The 25,157-nt window shown below is 37.0% G+C and overlaps 1 protein-coding gene across 1 annotated transcript in view; it reads right to left on the bottom strand.

The window, feature by feature from the left end:
- GABRB3 (gamma-aminobutyric acid type A receptor subunit beta3) overlaps positions 1-25,157 on the bottom strand; it is a 266,332-nt gene that overhangs the window by 87,240 nt on the left and 153,935 nt on the right. The gene's annotated exons all lie outside the window — the stretch shown is intronic.

The following is a 25,157-nucleotide window of genomic DNA, read 5'->3' as shown; positions in this document are numbered from 1 at the left end:
GTTGGCCTAATGCTAAGCCAGCTGAGCTACATATCCATTGCTCCTTATGTTTCCAATTATCTGTATTGTACCCCAAGTTAGAAGTAAGGCTGAACCACCAGGATGAGGTTAAGTGGCCACAGTCATTGGGGAAGAACAAGGATAGAAGCCAGCTTGTCATTACAAAAAGCAACATACAAAGCCAAGGGATTTTCTTAAGCTGAAAATGATTTTTCCTTACAAGAGAACTATAAGCAGGGCCATGTTAATTTAGATGCTAATTATTCACTTCACCTCTCTGAGACTCTGCTCCTCATTTGTTAAATGAAGATGTTGGACTAAATGATTTCCAAAGTCCCTTCTAGCTCTAAAGTTTATATGATTTTATATTTTCTTTGAGTCTTTAATTCCTCTTCTTTTCTATTTAAGGACATTTATCCTGTTATTTCTAGCATCTTTCCACATATATATGATAGCAAAAGTTATTAATACTTTGAAAAATATATTATTATCATAGATTTAGAAATGTAAGTGACCCTTGAGGATAGTGATCATCTAAGCCAACAAAGTAATTTTACAAAATCAGAATATAGCCGTTAAGTGACATGCCCAAAGTTAGTGATCTAGGAAGTATTTAATCGCAGTTTGTTTGCCTATTCCCAAACCAGTATTATAAGGGTATGAATAAAAATGTGAAGTATACCACATCTTCATCTTAGAAATGGATTGTATTTTCAAAGCTTGTTTCTGTGCTAGTTTTATGGAATTCAGTAGATAGTTCTAGTAAAAGCAATAATAATATTATAAAGAATTTTTAACTTCAAACCAGCTCATAAAGGTGTGATTATTCACATTTTGGCTACTTGTGATAGTACTAAATCCCTTTGAAACCATCCAGAACTACAGTCTATCCTCTGAGCCCACCTTGGGCTTCCATGACTATCCAATGATTCAAGGGGATGGAACGGGACACGGGTGCCTGGTAGAGATTTCATTAATCAGACAATTCAAGAAATAGCATTGGAAGAAGAGATCTGATGGCAGGTGGTTCAGGGCTTAGGAGAAAAAATGAATCATTGGGGTCCAACATAAGTAGCTCTATTGGTGGGAAGTGAGAGAATAGGGCAGAGCTTTAGAAAGTAGAAATAGACACAATTTTTTTTGGTGCAGACTCCTTTCTAGGAACTTCTAATACAGGAACTTCTTCTATCAATCTATGTAGATTTAGAGAGTTGCAGTTTAAGTTATTGACTAGGTTCACAGACCAGTGTATGTATATATGTATACATATTAAAGCATATTTATATATATAAACATATATATGCACACATGTATATGAGGGATAGAACAATATCCAAATGTTAAAAGCCTATATTCTCAAAATTCAAACTTCTGAAAAGCTAAAAAAGTGACTAGTTTCTTTTTTAATAGCTGGGATTCAAGCAACATGATTTTAATCTTATGCATATTGCACTAAGATATAAAAAAATTTCTATGAATCTTTTGGTATTTACTGTTATCTAAGTGAAAAAATATATACATATATACATATTCTCTTTAAAAGTGAAAATATTGCTTGTTATCCTGTGATTAATTAATTGGAGAGATTCCAAAGTAAACAAAGGAAGAAAAATTAACTTAGTCATGGGAAAGTAATGCAATCTCTAAACCAAATTTCAATATTTACCTGCAGCTGTGAGAGCCACAGGATACCCACATTTGCATCTGGTTCAGCAAGTTTATGATGCAAAATGTCTCAGGTATGTTGTTCTCCAAGTAGGGTTGATGGAGAATTATTTTGAGAAGCTTATACGATCCCTGGGTGGCAGTGCCTTTCTTCAGAGGCACTGCTGAGACTAAGGCTAAACTGAGCAACCCCAGCAACTGATTTTTACCATTAAAAATTGCTATTTCTCATCTAGTATATCAACTCTTCCTTGATACTTGTATTCAACATATATTTTCTAATATCTTTATTCCTTTGCCACAACCTACCCCCTGTGGTCTTCCTATTTTTATTTGATGAATTATGAGGTGATGCTTAATGCAGTAACCACTAAATCATATAAATAAGAATTAAATTAATTCAGGTCATAGGCCCGTAGTCATGGGACTTTAGTGCTGGGACAGGATACTCATCTTCTGAGGACTCAATTTCATCTCTTGTAGAATAATTGTAATAGATAATTCTTAATATTCTTTTCACTCTAAAATTCTAGGCATCTCCTCATCCTTTCCTATAGCTTTTCCATTGAATAGAATAATTACAATGTGACAGACTGGCAAAAGAATTGTGAGCTGATGGACTGTAAAGGACTAGAGTACTATTTATACACTTGTTGTCACTTATAGATTGCTTTTAGGATAAAAAAATGCACATCTAAAAAGAAATACAGAAACCCAATGGTATAGTGGATAGGAAACTGGCCTTGGAGTCAGAAAGACGTAGCTTCAATTTCCATTTCTTACACATCATGACTATATGACCTTGGACAATTCATTTAATCTCTCAGTGCCCTAGGTGACTCTCTAAGAATATACATAGCTCCGCAGTTGCTGATCTACATTTGGGATTTTCTGGTGTTTCTTCAATAGGAACTTTTATGCTATTGAAACCCCAGGACAGAGCAACAGAGAGAGAAAGACAGAGACAGAGAGAGACAGAGACACACACAGAAAGAGACAGAGACGGAGAGATGGAGCTAGACAGAGTCAGAATTGTTTTTTTTTTTTTTTGGAACAAATGAAACTTGTTCCAATATTATTATCTTGACCTCAGGACCAACAGTCCTACTTCCACCCCATACCATAAGGAATGATGTACATTACACAAGAAAAATGGCTGTTAGGTTTACATTTTGTGAATTGCAAGATATACAACAACTTAGTGGGGAAAAAAGGATCTTATTCTTTTTGCAGTGCCTTCCTATAATGCCTAAGATCATGGACCTAGAGGTGGGAGGCACCTCAGTTTCCATCAAGCCATACGCCCCCATTTTACCGATGAGAAAATGGAGAGTAAGCAATTTTTCCAAATGCACATACAAGAAGTAAAACGGAAAGACCAGTCCTCTGCTCTTTCGAATTTACAGCATTGCCTTGATACATGAGCATCTTAAGTCATGAGTGATTTGAGATACGAGCAGTCAAGATCCTTATTTTTTGCTTTGAGTCAAGAGTGGATATTTGAATAAAGAGCTTCCACCACCCTCCACTTGATAGCCTACTGAACATCGGGTTTCACAAGTTACACAAGGTTGTCTTGTTTAGTTCAGTGTTCTTCTGGCTGTGTGAACATCTGTGTAGAGAGTAAGTTATGTTAAGCGATAGAACACAAAATAAAAACCTTCTCTGCCAGCAACTTTGACTGACCTTGAAGGTAAATAACATTTCATAAGCAAGTTTATTTCTTTACATTCTTTCTTATTAACTATAAATGTATTTATTTTTTTATAAAGTACATTTTCATATTTAAAAGCATATGAAACAAAAAAATTCATGTGTTTTTTTTGGGGGCCAGAATGGATTAATTGCATTTCCATTCATTTAAAAGGAGAAATTTGATTCCACATACAAGCAAATTGAGTTATGATCTTGTCCATGGAATGAATTAAGCTGGTGTGTCAAGGTACCACTGTATTACAAAGCCTCCATTTAGGAAAATAAAGCTCATGGAGGTTAAATGCATTGGCCAAGGTTACAAAGGGAGCAGGCTAACAAAGATGGAATTTCTGTCCTATTCTTTTGGCTCAAGAGCTAGAGCTCTTTTCATGGTACTATGTTGTCTCCCACTAACAAAGGCTACTTTCCACCTAGTGTATTCCATCGATCAAAGGTAAATATGCTTTACTTTGTAGAATTTGTGAAGAGAATCCAGCTAAAATCCCCAAAGAGTGAACTCCCAATAGAATGTTAGGAGTGTCATTTGGGGATATAACCATTCTGAACTGTGGGCTATACATGTCTGCAACCCTAAAGCAAAACTTATTCCCTAAAAAACTCACATAGCTGCATAGAATGCTCAGTTCTGTAATATCGATTCTAAGACAGAAGGTAAAGACAGAGTAAGATGAAAGTAGAGGTGGGAGTGAAGGCAAAGAGCAATATTTGCTCAAATATCCTCTTCAACTTTGGACAGCCTGGGGCAAAAACCCTATCACTCTGCCTTGATATCTCTGCAAAAGACAACATGCCACAAACGTAATTCTTAAAAAAGCAGGCCAGCAGAAATAATGTTGCCTTTACTTATAACCAAATAAAATGTTGACAATATCTAATTTGTAATGTGTCTGACATGGGATCATGGCATGTTGTCTTTTGCAGAGATATCAAGGCAGAGTGACAGGGTTTTTGCCCCAGGCTGTCCAAAGTTGAAGAGGATATTTGAGCAAATATTGCTCTTTGCCTTTACTCCCACCTCTACTTTCATCTTACTCTGTCTTTACCTTCTGTCTTGGAATCAATACTGTGTACTGGTCTTAAGGCAGAAGAGCAGTAAGGGCTAGGTAATGAGGGTTAAGTGACTTGCCCAGGGTCACACAACCAGTAATTGTCTGAGGTCAGATTTGAACCCAGGATCTCATAGGCCTGGCTTTCAATCCACAGAGCCACCTAACTGTCCCCTTACTCTGCTTTTTAATCTTCTCCCAGTGTAATCATAATATGTAACTTGACCATAGCAAAAGCCCGGCAAAATCCTGAGGCATTTTTACATCGCAGCCATGTTCTCTGGCCTTGTCTTTCTCCACTCTTTCCCACAGTTGTGTCCTCCCTCACAGCAGCCCCCAGATGTTCCAAGACTGTGGTGTTCTCTTTTTTTACCCTTTGTCCCAGGAGTTTCTGTCTCAAGATTCCTGCCTGAGACACCATCTAAGGTGTCTTCCCTGAGCCTTCCTTTCTCCCCACCTTCACCCCAGTTGTTTGACCCAGATACCATCATTATAAGTCACAGCCTTGTCTCTATGGGTACCACCATTCCCAGAATTCTGTGCAGGTTTCAGTAGGCAGTGACCACACTTTGCAAATCACAAGAGAAAAATGAATAATAAACCCAGAATTTCCAATAGAAGACTGATAAGAGCAGATGAGAAGAAAAAAGCAACTGGGAAAATGAGGGAGAGGAAGAGATGGCCCTGGAGCCAGGAGCTTTCCCTTAAGGCTCTTTATTTCCTCCTATGTAATCCATATGTATATATATATATATACATATGGATTATAATTCTATATATGGATTATATAAATACATATAATCCAGACATGTGTAATCCTGCATAATCCAGTGCCACTTTAGCAGCGATGGAAAAGCAAGGGGAAAAAAAGACTGCCAGTCAAGCAGCACAGCTTTATAGAGTAATGTAAAGCCAAGAAGAAGACAAAATTCTTTCAGGCGTTTAAGTGCATGCTGAGGGGGCTAACACACCCCGAGAGTAGGAGTCATCCTCTCTACCACAACCTGTGAGAGGCTGAAATGATTCCTTATTGTACTTTCAGTGATACAAAGGAAAATGGAGACAGACTAGCTTTTAAGTTTCCTTCCCTCTGTTCATTCCTAGTTTGGGTATCAGCCGTCATATCCCAGCTAAAGTTCTACCTTCTTTGCGAAGCCTCGCGCCCTCTTACTGTTAATGCTTCCCCTCTGAGGCTACCTCCAATCTAAGCTATTCCTATCTTGTTTCTACACAGCTATCTATACAAAGTTGTCTAACTTTTCAGACCCTGCCTTCCTGAGACTAAGCATTGTTTTTTGTTTAGTTTTGTTTTCCATCCTTTGGATCCCCAGTACTTAGCACAATGCCTGGCACTTAACAAATGCTTCTTGACCAATAGTCAACCATGTGATTCTATGTGTGGTGAGACATGTGAATATGGATGATGATATTCAGGGGGAAAGCGGTGGTCTTATGAGAACCCAAACATAATTTTTACACACATACATGTATATTGAAATGCATAAAATAAAGACTCTTTCTTTTATCTGATTAACTTTAATGAAATAAGAAAAACCGGAGCTTCTCCTGGCTGAAATTAACTCACTCAGCTAAACTATGAAGCTCCTTAGAGCCAAGGTTTTCCCTAGGTGCGGGATTGGTCCTTATATAGACCAATCCTGTACCTGGAAGTAGGAGGGCGTGGCCCCTCTCTAGCACAGAATTGGTCCAATTCAAGACCAATCCCACGCCAGGAAGTAGTAGGGAGGGACCCCTGAGGCATGCTGGGGGATGTAGTTCCCCCAGCCACAACACTTTAACCCCCTCCATATATGTATAAATAAATATATACATATGTTTTTTATTTACTTTTTTTTAAGCCTTACCACCTGTCTTAGAATCAATACTAAGTACTGATTCCTAGTCAAGAGAGATTAAGGACTAGGCAACTGAGGTTAAGTAAATTGCCCAGATACACAGCTAGAAAGTATCTGAGGTCACAAAACCCAGGGCTTCCTGTCTCTAGATCTGATGCTCTATCCACTGAGTCTTCTAGAGGTCCCTAATCATTTTATTTTTTTAAACGAATATGGACTTAGTATTGTTACTAAGATAATTCAGATATATTCAAGCAATGTTCAACACCATCAGATTGGCAAAAACTAAATTTCTGTCTGCTATATAAAGTTCCATCACTTTTACATATAAATGGATCTAAGACCTTGTTGATGTGGCTGGTCCTACCAAAAAAAATGCACATTCAGCCCATTCATTCCTATGGAATTTTTACCTATGTCTTCCTTTATATCTTCTACTCAAGTTCTTTCTACTAGTTCTCCAAGACTGAATTTGCACCAGTGGAACATTAAGTCTGCTCACTGGTTCTATTTCTCGCTTTCCATGTGATCTATTATAAATCTATATGATACATACCATCCTTAACATCACTTCACCTGAGGAATTCTTCACTGGTGATATATTATAGCCTGATCACCCCTATTATGCATTTTTCCTTTAGAAAGCCTCTACTTTAATTTTTTTTTAGAGAATAAGACTCTCTGTTTTGCAAAACAGCATCAGCAGGAGGATATTTTTGTTTATAAGGTTAATACGTGTCAGTCGGACAGTTTCAGAAAGGAAATTCAGGCCACTTTCCATTTCTACTTTAGAAGAAATTTCAACATCTGTTGAAAATATAATCGTGGCATTTGATCAGCTCTTTGGCTTATCTATTCAATTGCATATCACAAATGAAAAAAATGGATTCATTAACTGTCCCTGTGTGCTAGACACTATTATTTTAGCCAATGGGGATTCTGCTAATAAAGTGATATAGTTTCTGGTCTCAAGAAGCTTACATTCTAATAGGAGAAGAAAATATTTATATAGGCATAGTAGTCAGGGGAAAATTATGCTCTGAGGTGTCATAAGAATGGAGTCAGTAACTCTTATGGATTTTCCAAAAGCAAAGAAAAGACAAAGGGAGGAGGGAAAATATATTCAGGGAATAGGTCTGAGATGGATGGATGTTGCCTAGTATGGTGCCAGCTAGATTTAGTGAAGTAGGATGTACTCCTATAAAAATAGGAGAGCCTGGCTGTAGAGTGGAGTTCCCTATATGAGTGCATTAAAACTCACTGAAATGGAAGAATGGACTCTGGAAGTCTTTTGCATAGTTGCTGATCCAGATGGGGAAGGGCCAAAGGTGACAGCAGATATTATAATGACTAAGGTAGATGAAAGTAAAGTAAGACCTATGGAGCACAATCTACTTAGGATTTGTCCATGTCTAGAAACCAGTCATTTTTCATCCACTTTTTCCCCAAATGTGGATTGTTAGACCAAATAAAATTCTTCTTCAAAGACACTCTTCCAAAAAGGCATATTAGTCAGAGTTGGACACACTGTACATTGATCCCAAAGTAGTGATACCATTTTGGTCTTCTTTGAGTCTGAAGGACAACAACAACCATCCTACATATATGTCAAAATCATATAGAATTCCATGAAAAAAATGTAATAAAGGTAATTCTGATCAACTAACCACTGAGTTATCTATTGAATATTCAATATCTATTGAAGCATAAAACAGAAGATACTCACTGATAGTATTGACCAAATTCATATACCATGTTCAGTCAAATTCAAATGAAAAAAGAAAAAGAAAGATTCCTTCCCCTTAGACAATGAGGATTTCCCTGATTGTGGATGACATTATGCTGATTGCATCTAGTCCTAAAAATCTCAACCTAAATGGGATCTATGATCACTCAAAAGTCACATTATACAATGGAAAATATTATAAAGTAGTATAATTAGAGATGTGGTTCTATTAATAGTACCAACCCATCCTGCTCCATTCCAGGCTTTTTCTCTCTAGGATAAGCATGCCTACCTCCTTCTTCATATGACATGAACTTTAGACCCTTCTCATCCTAGTATCTTTCCTCTGGATATTGTCCAATCTATCATTGGCTAGACAATTGAAACATATTCTAATTAATCTCAATTACATCTTCCAGTCAATACTGTTATGAAGCCAATGACAGAGCAGAGCTACATGCTGGGAAGTTAGGAGCACAATGTTGTGAAGCATTACCAATTTTCAGGTTATATTCCCTCTGTTTTAAGCCATCTGTTTCATAAAGATCCTTGAGCGCCTGGGAGAAGTATCTGAATTGCAGTTGGAGACCCAATCAGCACCTATCCAGCAATACCATTCTTCTTTTATATATGGCAGCTTTACTATATATGACCTTTTATCTCTGAGGAAATGCTCGAATAATGGAATTTAGGCTTCATAATGTTCAGTCTGGGTAACTAAAATGAACTCTGACCACGGAAGTTTCTACTAGATGGAAGCATTTCAGATACACTTGAATAAATATATAAACTTTAACAATATTTCCAGTACTATCTTCCTCAGGCAGCTTCCTGATAGCAACTAGACAACACAGCACACAGACTCCAACAGGAGTGTGTGAAATTAAATAAATTATTCCCTTTTTCCTTCTGGAAAAAAGGATTTTGAGACATCTCCATCCTCTGACTGGGAGTGCATGGCTCCCTGGCTTCCCAGAAAATGCTTGCCTCTTGTTCCCTGTGATTCCTGGTTCCTGAATGACTGCCCTCTGACCCAGACTAAGGTTGGCCAACTAGAGAGACCCAGAAAGAAAAAGAAAAGGACTCTGCTTACTTCCTAGCCAAAGACAGCTGCCCCACTAGGAAAGTCTAAAGACCACACTCCTTCCTCAAACTCCTCTCTTAAAACCGCCATGTGACGTCAGAGTCCTTTTGCCTTTCCCTGGCATAGCCACTTTTGGCTAGTGAAAGGAGACACAAGTGGCTCTATGCTAGAATATATGGTGAAACAGGACTACTTCTGCCTCTTCTGAGAAGCAACTATAAGATAACTGCCACTTAAAAGGGCATTCTTTGCCTGGAGCTTTGATGGTTTTATTTTATGATAGAGGAAAAAAAATAAGCGAGGAAGGGAATAAAGTAACACAATGGATAGTGTGCTGGGCAGGAAGTGAGGAAGACTCATCTTCTTGAGTTCAAATATGGCTTCAGAAATTTACTAGCTTTGTGGTCCTGGGCAGTCACTTAGCAGTATTTGCCTTAGTTTCTCATCTCTAAAATGAGCTGGAGAAGGCAAGGGCAAACCAGTCCAGTATCTTTGCCAAGAAACCACCAAATGGAATTATGAAGAGTCAAACACAACTGAAAATAACAGAACAACAACTATGCTAAGTGCTTTACCCATATCTCATATAATCCTCATGATAACCCTGGGAAGTAGGTGCTATAATTATTCATAGCTTACAGTTGAGGCATTTGAGGCAAGCAGAAGTTAAAAGACTTGTACTGTTTCACAAAGATAAGTTCTTGAGGCTAGTTTTGAACTTGTCTTCCTGACTCAAGGCACAGCATTCTCTTCATTGCACCACTTAATTATCTCTAAGAAATAAAGTTATAAAACTAGTCCTTCTTTCTTTTCCAGGATGAGACAAAGGTTTCTCTGTTTCACCATGTACTCTGGGGAGGAAGGACCTAATGTTTATACAATTCTCTTTTTGTTTCTAATAATTGTTTGGTGATGATTGTCTCCTGATTATTAAGGAATAAGGGGAATAAATATTGATTGAAAATAAGAATAATATTGGCACAATTATATATCTGTTAAGATATAAGAAGTACCTTCTAGACAGTTCTGGAAAGTATAATGTAACTATAAGTATAATAATCTCATTTCACAGAAAAGGAAAATTAAGTTCAGGTAAGCTGACTTGCTCAAAGTCATGCAACTAATAAATGAAGCCAAGTCTCTCCTGATTGCAAATGCAATATTAGTTCTACATACCAGATCATTTGGGCTTTTACTAAAAAGACTAAATAAAAATGTTAGAGTATCAGAAGAATTCCAAGGTCATTCAGCTATTGGTGAAGTGAAAAATGAAGTTAGTTCCCCAAGGAATGGCAGTATGTGGCTTACTGTACAATTAATGTAAACCATCTAACCCATTAGTGCCAGTGAACTTAGTATTGAGATCAAAGCAGGGAACTCTTAAAAGACTAAGTTCTAGTAATGAGCAAGGAGATAGTATTGGAGATTTTAATCTCCTGAAATGTGACCATATGGAATTTTCAGAACCACTGATTCTCATGTATGAGGATTAATCACCTGGCCTGTAGCAAATGCAGGAAGGTGGGGAAGGAGAAGTGGAAAAGTCCTGGAAGCACAGAACAGCAACAAAAGGCAAAGAAAACAACACTGGATTTGAAATGAAGACTCAGATGACTTGAGTTCAAGTTTGGCATTTTTGTGACGTTGGGCAAATAAGTTAACTTCTTTGAGCCTTAGTTTCCTTATCTGTAAAAAGAAAGAGGTGTATGATGGTTTTAAAGGAACTTTTCAGTTTGAAACAAATGATCCAATGACTCAATAAGAAGTCATTTTTAATAGTCTAAGAATAAGACTGACTAGACATATATAATTTAAAAATGTTTTGAAGTCCCAGGATTACACTGTCCACCATTTAGCATTAAGCTTGCATATCGCTGAAGAGAAAGACTTTAGCTCAAAAAGTTGTCATAGTGAAAAGAATATTCAGGGGATGTGAGTTGGGATGGTAATAAAATGTTTCACTTTCCTGGTAGGCAGGATCAGTAGTCATAATGATAGTCAATATAATCTTGGTAGGAGTGGTTGTAACTTTAGGCAGAATGTAAACTTTCTAAATTTGCTTTTCAGGGGGTCTTCAGTCCTCATAAAACTAAGTTAAATTCTCTATCCAGGGTCAATGACCACAAGAAGAGGAGAGAGGATGGAACCTGGCAATTAACTCCTAGAAACATCCTCAATATATATAGGAGAGAAAATAATGGAGTGACAATTAACATAAATAAACCCATTAGAAGAAAAGAAGTAAAGGAAGGTTGGTCCAAAGACAGAGCAGATAGTATTTATTGTCACTGATGAGGAAGAAATCTGTGGACTATCACCTTCCCAGTAAGACAAAAAAAGGAGAGAATTCTATAAACATTAGCTAGTTCTCCACTAGAGTACATGATAAAACAGGGCCACCTCTGACTCCTCCTGGAAAAGAATGAAGGAGGGTTAGCTTTAGACATGAATGCTGCTGCCAGAATCAACAAAACTATATAGCTTATCTCTGAGGCAGAAAATAAAAGCTTTTGCCAATAACCTTATCGAAATGTGCCAACCTTTCCCTTACTCTTTGTCTGTCTATAGGGAACACTGAAAGGTTTGAGGAGCCTGTACTGTAGAGTTGGTGTTTTTACTGAGATGGTTGGGCTCTGTTTTAGAAGGAGAATTAAAGTGGGCCAAGCAACAAAAGAAACCTCTTTGTAGCAGAGCAGAGAAGCTCTGGGAAATCGTTTTCCTTATGTATCTATGTTCTGTGTTCTACGTGTCCTTTGGATGAATCCATCAGGCTGCACCACAAAGTTGTTTAAGTTCTTGGGCACCGAGCACAACAATGATGACTCTGGGCCACAGACACAGCTACAGTTTGGTCATTGATACTATTTTTTGAGTTCTTCCCTATAATCTGGGGGATGCTAATGTCAGAAGTTATAAAATTCAAACAATTTAACATTTCCAAATGTTTTCAGTCTGAAAAGGGAGGCAAGGCAAGCCCTCTATTAAAGAACATACTTGATTCTGTATTTTAATCAGAGCTTGTTATATTAGTGGCACTAAAATATCATTATTATCAATATTGGTAATCATACAGTATAAAAAAGGACTTATAATAGTGATTAACTTTTCAGATCAACACTGTTGTCATCAGGAAGCATTTTGTTGCCTGGCTATGCAAGACTTTCTACAAAATAGCACTTTCCTGCTGGGAACACAGAATATAAGAAGTGCAATATTTCTTCAGAAAGAAATAAAGATGGTGCAGGCTAACACAAAGACAGTCAGAGGAGGCAAGTGTATAAGAAGCATATGCCCTTCACTTTTAGAGAGGATAGAGTAAAGTGGAAGTAGGAACTTCTCTAATTGACTAGGGAAAGATCTTAGAGGAAATGGGGCTTCAGAAACTGCCTAAATCTAGGAAGAGAAAGATATTTTACTCTTCAGTGCTGAATAAAATTATATTTTTATTCACCACTCCAACCCTCCCTTCCCCCAAAGATGACAAGCTTCATGATTTCTGAATTAAAAAGCGAAGATATTTGAAGAGTTTTCTTTAAGGTTAAAGAGAATTTTCAATATTATTAAGCCTAACATTTACAGTTCTACACCAACTGAGAGCACCTTACCCAAATGAATTTTCATGTCCTTCTCCCCTTCTTCAATAAAAAAGTTATTTTCCAGCCATAAAAAGTTGTTCTCTGTTCCTGGAACATGCCCTCTCCAAGCCTGACATCATGCCTAGCCTCCTGCTAGACTCCATACTAAATGATGATGATGAGAATAAAGACGGAGAGAGGAGAATGCTAATGACAAGATATTTTGTTTTGCAAAAGGCCTTACAAATTTCATCTCATTTGATCCTAACAACAACCCTACAAAATAATTCACATTATCCTCATGCACAGATGAGGAAAATGAGGCAGAGTAAGCATTTTCTAGAAATTGCATACAACACTCATTTTAAGCATTTCAACCCTACGTTGTCTTTGTTCATTGCTTAACATATTTACACATGTTTTTATTGACTCTAAACCAGATTGTACACTTGTGGATGTCAGATACCGTGTTATTTTGTTTCTTTTCTATCCTCCCACAATGTCTAGCACAGACTGAGTAGTTCAATAAATGGTTGTTGAATGAGTGAATGAGTGCTGTTGGACACCAACATTGCATTCAGATCATAGGTAATATACTTGGAGGGAACCATACAGTATAATCTCATTTTGCACATGGGGAAACTGAAACAGAAATGAATTTTATTTGCTCAAGGTCACAAAGGTAGTAAATAGCAGATCCAGGATTTGGACCCGAGTTTTCTTATTCCAAATTCTTTTTATACTATACTACTTCTATTTCTTTTAGTAACATCAGTGGTAGGATATAGATACAAGTGCTTCAGAGTTATTTTCTCTTTCAAAATTTTATCTAAAGTGACACTTAATAGAAGCCTTGGGTATCCTATGTTATAAGTGACTTGAAATAAAATTTCATATAGCAAGTTAAAATTACATCTGTACTTTTCTTTTTCACAACATGCTTTTATACAGTTTTATTCTGTATTTAAGGAATACCAAAAAGAGAATATTTCCACAAACATAGCAACAAAACATATATGAAATTGCAAATCTCTATTACATGGAGCTGGATAAAAAAAGTAATAAATTCATTGCATTTACTTTCGAAGCTGACCTACTTAGCTGTCTTTCCCTCTCAATTTCTTTTTTCCCCCTTTCTATGTATTTTTAAAGACACTTCAATGACTTTTCTTCTTCTGGTGGGCAATACTATCATTAGCTTCCCCTCTCTCAAATGCCCAGCAAATAAAGAGGGGAAAATCATGATCCTTAAAACAACTGAACACAATCAAACAAAAGAAGTCTGCATATTTCCACTGTGCAGTCCAAAAAAACTCAGATCTGGACAACTTGTCCCATCCCTTCCTGGCAAATAGAGGGAGGAGAAATGGAATCAGTGTTAGATTTTATATTCTTGGACTCAAGGATCATAGCAGACAACAACTGCAACCATGAAATTAAGATACTTTCTCTTTGGAAGGAAAGCGATGGCAAATCTGGGCAGTAGAGATATCACTTGCTGATGATGGTTTAGGTCAGTGTTGGTGAACCTTTTAGAGATCATGTTCTCAAATTGCATATTAAAGCCACCTGTGAGCCTCCCACATTACCCGAGATAATGGAGGCAGGCTCACATTGGTCTGCTTGGCCAGAGAGGTGGGGCATGCAAAAAATGTCCTCAAACCCAGTAGAGAGGGGGAATGGAGCAGCCCCCTCTGGCAGGCTGGGGCACACATGCCATGTCTTCACTAACATAGATCTAGATCAGTGATTCCCAAAGTGGGTGCTGCAGCGATCCAAGGGGTTGGTGATGACCATAGGCGCATTTATCTTTTCTATTAATTGCTTTTAAAATAAAAAAATTAATTTCCAGGGGGCTAAGTAATATTTTTTTCTGGAAAGGGGGCAGTAGGCCAAAAAAGTTTGGGAACCCCTGGTCTAGATAGTCAAAGCTTGGCTTTTCCAACAGCAATATATGGTTGTGAGAGATTATAAAGAAAGCTGAACATTGTAGAATCAATGCTTTCAAATTGTAGTGCTTAAGAAGCCTTTTGAGAGTTCTTGGACAGCGAGGATTTCAAATTAATTCAGAGTAGTTGCCGGAATGTTAGTCAAATACTGAAGTTGAAGCTTACTCTGGCCGCATGAGATGATAGAATTCATTAGAAAAGACCCTAATGCTAGGAAAAAAGACCTTGATTCTGGGAAAGAAGGCAAAAGGGGAAGAGGACAACAGGATGAGATTTATAGATAGTATCATGGAAATAAAAACATGAATTTAGACAGACTTGAAAAATAGTGAAGGATAGGGTCCTATGGTACATGGAGTCATGAAGAGTCAGACATGACTGAAAACAGAACAATAACATACTCTTGCTGTAAATTCAAAGATAGTGATGAGAAAAAATGATCATAATACTAACTTTGTTCTTTGAAAGTACTAATTTTCTTGGAAGATCTTACTTGGATAAAATTAGTGCTTGCAACTTTAGAATATATCAAAAATATTTTGCTTATTGAGCTTTTATTCTAGAGAACCATTATATAGTATAATTGAAATAATGAAATGTTTTGTGATTCCTAGCAATCTATATTTTCTGAAGGTTCAAATGCAGATTGAAATATAACCATTATAGCTCTCACCATCTTAAGTGGGGGATAGGAGTTATCTTTTACATAGATATAATTTATAATTTATCTGCTATTCTATTTATTGAGTGGACATTCTGACCTGAATGTCAAATTGCTGGATTGCCAATTATTGCGAGCAGATTGCAAGAATCATTTGGTAGGTGGGAAGATGATGATTTGATGAAAAAAATTTTATGATTAAAGGACCTAAAATTATAAGCCTTCAGAGATGAGATGGGTCAACAAATTCATGCAAATTCCTTCAGAAGTTAAAAGGGCAGACAATTCAGTAAATACAAGCTAAAATTAGCATTGCATTATTGACTGGCGATGGAAGTTGTTAATTAAAATGTTGTTACTCATGGACCGCCCAAAGTTAACTTCAACCAAAAAAATAGCATTGCATAGAATGTATAGTAAATGAGGAGAAGAAATTGATTCATGAGAATATATTCCTGTTTCCTTTATTCCCTCCCAGTGGCTTGAGGAAGGAGTCTTGCACAAGAGATTTTCAAGAAGACCAGAAATAGAATGTGATAGAAAATTTAGCTGCTTGCCAGTGTTCTGAAAATTTTTATAAATTCAATTTCTTTATGATGTTGAGTGATAGTTATGCTCATTTTAATTCATCCAACATCTGTTCCTGGTAAATGTAAACAGATGTTCCTAATTATTACCTTTCAGTGCTTGTGTATGCATAGCATGCATAAACATGGAAGATTTCAGTTTGCATGAAGGGAAGGTGAAATGTCTATGGTGCCAACAGAAGCCCTGAAAGGATGATTTGATTGTTAAAATGCCCAATTTTTGTAGTTGAAGTTGGTAAATAAACAAGAAATAGTAAATTATTCAAAAGGGAAAACATTGTTTTAATAAGGCAGGTGTGTTCTCTCAGCTGGGATTTATGGTGGTTTGAAACTTAAATATTCTCTTCCATGCTACCCACAGCCAAATGAGTTATGGCCCAGAAGGGCAGAGAGTGGGACAGAATATACATTACTGAAAACAACCTTTATGTAGCATCCAGATGGTGACAAAACAGAGGAAGGTCTTACTTCATCCAGGCACTGGCTAGACTAGCATACAATTTGTATCAACTTAATTGTAGATTTTCTTGAATTTGGGAGTAATGTAAAATATTAAAATATAGGTTTTCATGTGTAAATGGCCTTATATAGCTAGCAGCTGGGCTATTTTTAGTGGGGGAGGACAATAACAAAGAGTGCTCTGAAACACTTGAAACAATTTCACTGATTTTCCCAAGGAATAGTACTGATTTAATTCAGTCACTGTAGAATTGATTATCCATAATATAAAGACACTTATTCCTGCACACAAGTTTGTTTCTGTGCATGCCAGATGCTACTACAACATAACCAATGATGTCAATTAATTAGATTCTGTGTTAATCAGAATCAGAGTTTATAATTTATAACTGATGTTATAATTAGCATGTAGTAATTCAATCAAATTCACGATTCACTTGCTTATTTTCTTTTCACCTTTAGTTGTGAAGTTGTTGCAGATCAAAATACATAGAATAATTTGATAGAAGCAAGTGCTGAACTTGCTTCCTTTTTTCTCCCACGACCCAAAGTACCAACATTGTACCATATGTCCATTACCCATTTAAGGTTGAACAAAAGGATATTCCAAAAGAATCTTGAACACAAATACATTCTCAATACTCAATTTCATAATGACTTGTCATCTTCTATAATTGAATGGGAAAATGCGAGAATATTACCTCTCAAATAATAACATGTTTTCCTCAGACCACAGAAATAATTTGTGTTATTAAAGTAACATTTAGAATTGCAGAATTTAGAATTAGAAAATTCTTTAGCAATCTCATCCGACCTCCTTATTTTGTTGATCAGGAAACTTTTGCAACTTGTCTAAGGTTGTTAAGAAAACCAGTGGGGAGGATGGGGCCTAACCAGGATTCAAATACATGTCATTTGATTCCACATCCTATGCTCTTTTCATACACCCTTCTTTTTCTCCTAGTCTGCAAGTAAGATAATAGAGATTCTGAGAACCTTAAGTAGGGAAGACTTTCGGTGATTGTATGGTTAACATATAGTGTTTGAAAACTCATAACACACTTTAAAAATATGTACATATTTTATCATCACAATTAACCCATCATATAAGGAGTGACCCTCCCCCCCCACCTCCCTTGTTCCAGAAAAAAACAAACTTTAAAACACTGTGGTCCAGCATAAAATTCAGTGACTTTGAAGTTGAAGGACCTGGGTCCAAATCATACTTTTTTTTAAACCCTTACCTTCTGTCATGGAGTCAAAACTGTGTATTGGCTGCAAGGCAGAAGAGTGGTAAGGGTAGGAAATGGGGGTCAAGTGACTTGCCCAAGGTCACACAGCTGGGAAGTATCTGAGGCCACATTTGAACCTAGGACCTCCCATCTCTAGGCCTGGCTTTCAATCCACTGAGCTACCCAGGTGCCCGCCCTCTCCCCCCCCATCATACTTTTGATAATGACTACCTTTGTGACCTTGGGTAAGTAATTTAGCTATCTTGGGTCATAATTTTTTTTTTATTATTTGGTTAGTTTCTCTTAAGAGAAATTAGGTGGCTCAGTGGATAGCATACCAGACCTAGAGTCAGGAAGATTTATCTTTTTGAACTAAAAGTTGATTTCAGACACTTAATACTTATGTGAGCCTGGGGAAAGTCACTTAACTCTGCTTCAGTTTCTCTATCTTCCAAATGAGCTGGAGAAGGAAATCATGAACCATTCTAGTATCTTTGCTAAGAAAACCCCAAATGTGGTCATGAAGAATTAGATGTGAATGAAAAAAGCCTGGAGTGAAGTTTTTCTTAACTTTTTTGTCTTTCTTTCTTTTTATTCTTTGTAATGCAGAATGACTTTGAATGAGGAAGAAAATGGTGGAATATATTGGGAAATGAAAGTATTTCAATAGAAAATATATTAATATGTATTCTTTAAAGAAATGCTTCCTAGGTATGACAAAGGATTCAATAGGGACTGAGAGCTAGCATATCCCAACAGAGCAGGTCAATGTAAATATTGCATAAACTGAGAGAATTGGGTGAATATGAATCTGTTCAACATAAGAAGGTTTTGTCATTCACAAACTTCATTAACTAGAGCAGGGCAAGAGGGATAAGTAAGTACAGAACCTAAATAGAGCAGAGACTGATTAAGTAGAGTAGAAAGGAATCAGTACAAGGTATGGATGGATGAAAGAGAGTGAGTTGAGGCTGTGAGTACACTGAGTTTCCTTCATTTTCTGTTGAACCTTTATCTAAGAAAGGCTGTGTGAGTCTGGGTGCTATTCCTCCCTGTTCCTCAGTCTTCCTCTATATAAAATATACACCACAGATAAACTGTTATTGGTTAGATATGTTCCCATGCCACTTACCCAAATAATAACATTGCCTGATCTCTAGATATTAGGGGGAAAAAGTGCCCAGGGAAACAAAAGAGGATGCTGAATATGACTTGTGAGTGATGGGGTCATACCACTATCTTGTTTGTTTGTTTGTTTGTTTTTTTCTCTTTAAAATGCCTTTTGATGGGGCAGCTAAGTGGCTCAGTGGATTGAGAGCCAGACCTATAGATGGGAGGTCCTGGGTTCAAATTTGACCTCAAATCTTCCTAAGTCTATGATCCTCCACTACTCACTTAACCCCCATTACCTAACCCTTTGCCACTCTTTTGCCTTGGAACCAATATGCAGTATTGATTCTAAGAGAGAAGGTAAGTTTTTTTTTAATGCTTCCCAGATTTTCCATTTCTTCATCTCCATTTTTGCTGATTCCCTAGGCTAAAAACTCATTATTTCTAGGTGACAGTGCTTAAACAATCCCTTAGTCACCTTATTTCAAATCTACCTTACTTCCATCATCATCCTGAAATATATGACCTCACTCTTGAAATTGCAAGGGCACTTCATTTGACCTAGTGACCAGCAGCTTTAGAACACAGATATGATCTGGCGTATAGCTTGTACTCATTATTCTGTACCTGCCAGGAAGGTTACCTAGAGCCAGCGAAGGCAGGTTACTTCATTGGAGAAAGGTAGTCCCATTCTAACAATGCTCCTGGATAGACATGGCTGCCTGCCTTTTCTCAGTCCTGAGTTGCTTTTTTTCAATAGGCATTCTATTATTTGTTCAATGCAAACTCAAAACCTCGATCCTTCTCTGTACACTTGAATTTTATTCCTACCTATTTCTTCCTGGCTAGCTTAGAAAAATGAGCATCTACTATACACTGTAATCACATATATATCTTACATATACTTTCCTAATACCTCATATTGGCTTCAACCAGTAACTCAACAAAAGAATTAATTCCCAATTGTGTACTGAGCACTGTGTTAAGTTCTGGAGGAACATAGGCAAAAACAGTTCCAACCCTCAAAGAATTCATATTCTAATGAGGGAGACCTGTAAATAACTCTATAAAAGATACATAAAATTTAAGTAGAAGATAATTTCAAAGGAAAGGCTTTGGCTAGCAATGTTAAACCTGACCTACCTTATTGGTCTCCAGACCTTGCCTTTGTCCTCTGATTTGGCCTGACATACCAAACTGGGTATAGCCAGTGTAATAGTTCAGGTCTTGTAGGGACTGAACTTGTTAGTATACACTGACCCTCTGTCTGTGTTTTCTAATGTCTATACTGCTTAATGGCTGAATCCAGGTTTGAAACATCATCTCTTAATAAGGAAAAAGACTTGTACAAAAATATAGCTGTACTCTTTGTGGTGGCAAAAAAAATTGGAAAACGAGGGGATGCCCTTCAATTGAGGAACGGCTAAACAAATTGTGGTATATGCTGGTGATGGAATATTATTGTGCTCAAAGGAATAATGAACTGGAGGAGTTCCATGTGAACTGGAAAGACCTCCAGGAAGTGATGCAGAGTGAAAGGAGCAGAACTAGGAGAACCTTATACACAGAGACGGATACACTGTGGCAAAATAGAATGTAATGGACTTCTGTACTGGTAACAATGCAATGACCCAGGACAATTCTGAGGGATTTATAAGAAAGAATGCTATCCACATCCAGAGAAAGAACTGTGGGAGTAGAATATATATGGATATGATTGAGAATATTGATTCTAAACAATCACTCTAGTACAAATATTTATAATATGGAAATAGGTCTTGATCAATGACACAGGTAAAACCCAGTGGAATTGCTCATTGGCTATGGAGGAGGGTAGGAAGAGGGGAGGGAAAGAACATGAATCATGTAACCATGGAAAAATATTCTAAATTAATTAATTAAATAAAATTTTAAAAAAGTAAAACATTATCTCTATTGAACTAGAGGTAGCTATGCTTCAATAGTTGAGTACTGCACCTGGAGGCAGAAAAAACTGAGTTTAAATGTGACTTGAGGCACTTCCTAGCTAAGTGACCCTGAGACACTTCCTAGCTGAGTGACCCTGAGTGACTAGCACTTATTACCTGACTGCCTAAGAAAAGGATTCATTGGATCCACTGGAAGAAGAAATGGCAAATTACTCCAGTATCCTTGCTAAGAAAAGCACACAGATAAACATGGTCCATTGGATCATGAAGAATTGGACATGGACTGAACAACAACTATAATAATAACAACAACTCTGTGGATCTGTTTTGTTCTGTCAGCCCAGTAAAACATAGAACCACTAAAGTAGTCAGCAAAACCAAAATTTTAATCAGGACAGAGATAGATCCATAATACAGAGCCCAATGCTAAATTCCACACAGAGTGGAACCTTGGGGATTCTGGGGACAGTGTCTCTGAAAGGATCATTGTGCTAGATGACTCGCCAAAGAATAATAGGACTTGGGGACATATACCTTTTGGGAAATTAAGTACAGAAAACATATACTGACACTTTATAAGCAGATTTGGGAAAGAAGCTGTAGCTAGAGGCTAGGATATCAGGGAATGACCTAATTTACAATGGAATCAAAAGAATGGCTTCAGCCAGGTGTTGGTCTTTTTGGGAAAGGATCTCTGACACAATTGGGGAAACTTCTAAGAGAAAGAGGATGCTTGAGGATTTGAGCATTTCTAGTACTCCTATTCAGGGCACTTAATGGATGCTTGGAGATTCCTTATTCAGTCCAAGACAAAGTCAGTTTGGGACTTCCCTTAAAGGCAAGTTCTCCAGGGAAATGGGCAAACTTGGGGCTTCCAGAATTCAAGTTGACAGTCCCAGAGAACCTACAGATAATAATGAGGATATTACCATTCTCAAATTTTTCTGGATTGTACTATATATTGTTACTCTCTTGCTAAAGGAACTACAATAATTCTCTACTGCCTACTCCATCAAGTCCAAAGCTCTGGATGTGGTTCCATTTGTCATCCACAATCTGCCCTTATTCTAGTTAACATTTTCCCTACTACATTCTGACATTTAACCTCTGTTCCACCAAGCTGATAGGTATTGACCCATAGAAACACCATGCTCATTCCTGATTCTTTGCTTTTGTTTATAGTGTTCTTTCTGTATATAAAATCTGTCTTTTTCCCCACTATCTAAATTCTACCTCTCCTATAAGCCTTATGCCCCATCCAATTCTCTCCATTATATCTTCAGCTATAGTTCTAGCATCCACTGATCTTTTCCCCTTTCTAAATTCCTCTTCTCCTTATAGCCAGCAGCACACAGTTATTTACATAAATGTTCTCTAATAATTTCCTGTATCTTTTTTCTAAGTAGATTTTAAGTTCCTGGTATATAGGACAATTCATTGTATCACTTAGAACTTGGAGCTCCTGACTTGTACTAGCTTGTTTATAAAAGATACCAAAATGCCTACATTTCAATTTAGTTGAAATTATGTGGTAGAATTATGAATGCTGAAAATGGCACCAAAATAACATGTGTCAATTAGAAATAGGTAGCCCTTTCTGAGTATGGTTGTCAGACAACATAAAAAGTCTAAAAAGCAAAGTAAAAAAAATGCTTCTGGAAAATAGTAGATGGAGGTGGAAGCCACTATAGACTTTCCACATATTGAATATGGAGAAAGATGCTTTTTATATGCTGATGTCTGAGAACTTCTTCCTGGTGAAGATCAACACTATTAAAAGTATCCAACTTGAATATAAAAGGTATATAGGACTTAGACCAGATGCAAATCAAACACAAGGCAGCCAGGTCATATAGTAGATAGAGTACTAGTCCTGAAGTCAGAAAGACTCATTTTCTTCAATTCAAATCTGGCCTCAGACATTTACTAGCTGTGTGACCCTAGGCAACTCTATAAACCCTGTCTGTCTCTTTCTTATCTGTAAAATGAGCTGGAGAAGAAAATGGCAAACTGCTCTAGGATCTTTGCCAAGAAAACCCCAAATGAGGTCACAAAAAACCAGGCATAACTGAAAAATGACTGTACAAAATCCCAAAACACAGGTTCTTTTATTTCATGAATTTACCTGAATATGTTATATACACACACATATACACACACGTATATGTTTTAATATATAGTTTACATATTGAGTTTTCAAGTGGCTGTTTTTAATAATAGATCACATTTATATAGTACTCTGTGGGATAGAAAAGACTTTCCATACAAGAGCCTCGAGAAGTAATACAAATATTACTCCTAACCCCCATCATTTTTAAAGCAAAGAGGTTCAGAAAAGTTTTATTTGCATATTTGTCAGAGACTAGGTCTCGCCATCTCTTTCCAACTGAAAGTTCAGTAACTACAAGAAATTTGACCTTCTGTGTTTTCTCCTACCCCCATTTGTCCTTCCTCAAGTAGCCTAGTGGCCATCACACTCTATGGGGTTAACATTTTGATACCAGAGCTAGTTCAGACATGCTTAGTACTTGGCAACTCAGGTATCACAGTTGTCTATTACTATTACTGAAAAGATTCAAGGCTATTCAGTGACTTGCCCATCATCCTACAGTTAGTAATTGTTAGAACCAGGATTTACACCCTGACTTGGCTACCAATTAAGAATGATGGTGTTCATATTCACATTATACGAGCAGCTCAGATACATTTTTGTATATTTGGTGGATTGCCAGTGAAGGCCAGTGGGACGAAATGTGGTTGGTGTGTGTGTGTGTTTAACCATATTTAATGACGTGTGTGTATAAAGTGGTCTAAGAGAAAATACCAAAGATATAGGAGACAGGAAAAGGTTATACCCATCATATGGCAGGAATGAAGGATGATAAATGGGGAGCTGAAATTTTGAATGACTATCGACAAAATATTTAAAGACTTAGATGAAGACTTTCACCACAGTACATAGATTCTGTATGGAGGATTAATGGAAATAGGTGGGCAAGAATTACAAGGAGAGGCAGTTTCTTCCCAGTAGGAGGAACAAATATACTAAGGAAAATGGGGATCCGTTGAAACATACTTAGTGTACCTTTCATCTATCTATCTATCTATCTATCTATCTATCTATCTATCTATCTATCTCTCTATCTATCTATCTATCTATCACTCTATCACTCTATCACTCTATCACTCTATCTATCTATCTATCTATAACCTTTATCTATCTATCCTCCTATCTATTCATTATCTATCTATCTATCTATCTATCTATCTATCTATCTATCTATCTATCCCCTTTATCTATCCTCTTATCTATCTATTCATTATCTATCTATCTATCTATCTATCTATCTATCTATCTATCTATCTATCTATCTTATACCCTTTATCTATCTATCCTCTTATCTATTCATTATCTATCTATCTATCTATCTATCTATCTATCTATCTATCTATCTATCTCCTCTTACCTTCCATCTTAGAATCAATATGGGGTCTTGATTCCAAGGCAGAAGAGTGGAGAGTGTGGGAGGCAATGGGGGTTAAGTGACTTGTCCAGGGTCACCCACCTAGGAAGTGTCTGAGACCAGATTTGGACCCAACACTTCTCATCTCTAGGCCTGACTCTCCATCTACTGAGACACTGAGCTGTCCTTATAATTTACCTTTCAAGACTCTACAAGATCCACTACCAAATCTCAAAATTAAAAGAGCTCTATAATCTTGTGACTGTATATGTTCCTAATGGTAAAGTCAGAGGTGTCAAACAGGTGGCCCACAGATTGCATATGGCCCCCCAAACTCACAATACAACCTGAAACAGATTAAACTGTAATTGGAACATGTATAAAAATAAAAATACAATAGAGTATAGAAAATACTAATCTGTGGTTTCCCAAGTTTAACACGTCTGATACAGATGACAACATCCATGCCTGTTCCTTTTATGTAGGCCTTATCCTCATATGCCTTTAAGTTTGCCACAATTAGAAAACCCATTTTGTTTACATCCTTGCTTATTTTTCATGATATCATAAAGATAGTAGGGAGAAACTTAGCATATCCAGCTCTTGAATTGTATTATCCCTTCTTGTTACCTCACCTTATTTTTGATGATATATTTCTTTTGTAATATCCTTCATTTTAATGTTTTACATAATTGCTTACTTATTACATATTATGGCTTATTCATGTTTTTTTCTTTTTCATTGCCCTCTAAATTATATACATTTCATCTTTCCAGTTTTAAATCTCAACATACATCTTCTGTTCTAGTCAGGTCAGCTATTTCACCTTTCAAGCTCGGATTGACATTCCTAGTCTCTCTACTTATTCAAGCCTTATCTATATTTCCAGTTCTAGCTAAAGTTTTAATTCTATTATAAACCTTCCCCAACTATCCTAGTTACAGCAATCTCTCTCCTCTCTGCTCTCTGCTCTCTGCTCTCTGCTCTCTGCTCTCTGCTCTCTCCTCTCCCTCCCTCCCTCTCTCTCTCTCTCTCTCTCTCTCTCTCTCTCTCTCTCTCTCTTTCTCTCTCTCTCTCTCTCTCTCTCTCTCATCCACTT

The sequence above is a fragment of the Gracilinanus agilis genome, chromosome 3, assembly GCF_016433145.1.
Source record: "Gracilinanus agilis isolate LMUSP501 chromosome 3, AgileGrace, whole genome shotgun sequence".
Classification (NCBI taxonomy): domain Eukaryota; kingdom Metazoa; phylum Chordata; class Mammalia; order Didelphimorphia; family Didelphidae; genus Gracilinanus; species Gracilinanus agilis.
The sequence above is the reverse complement of the archived record's forward strand: the minus strand, read 5'-3'. Positions and strand labels throughout refer to the sequence as shown.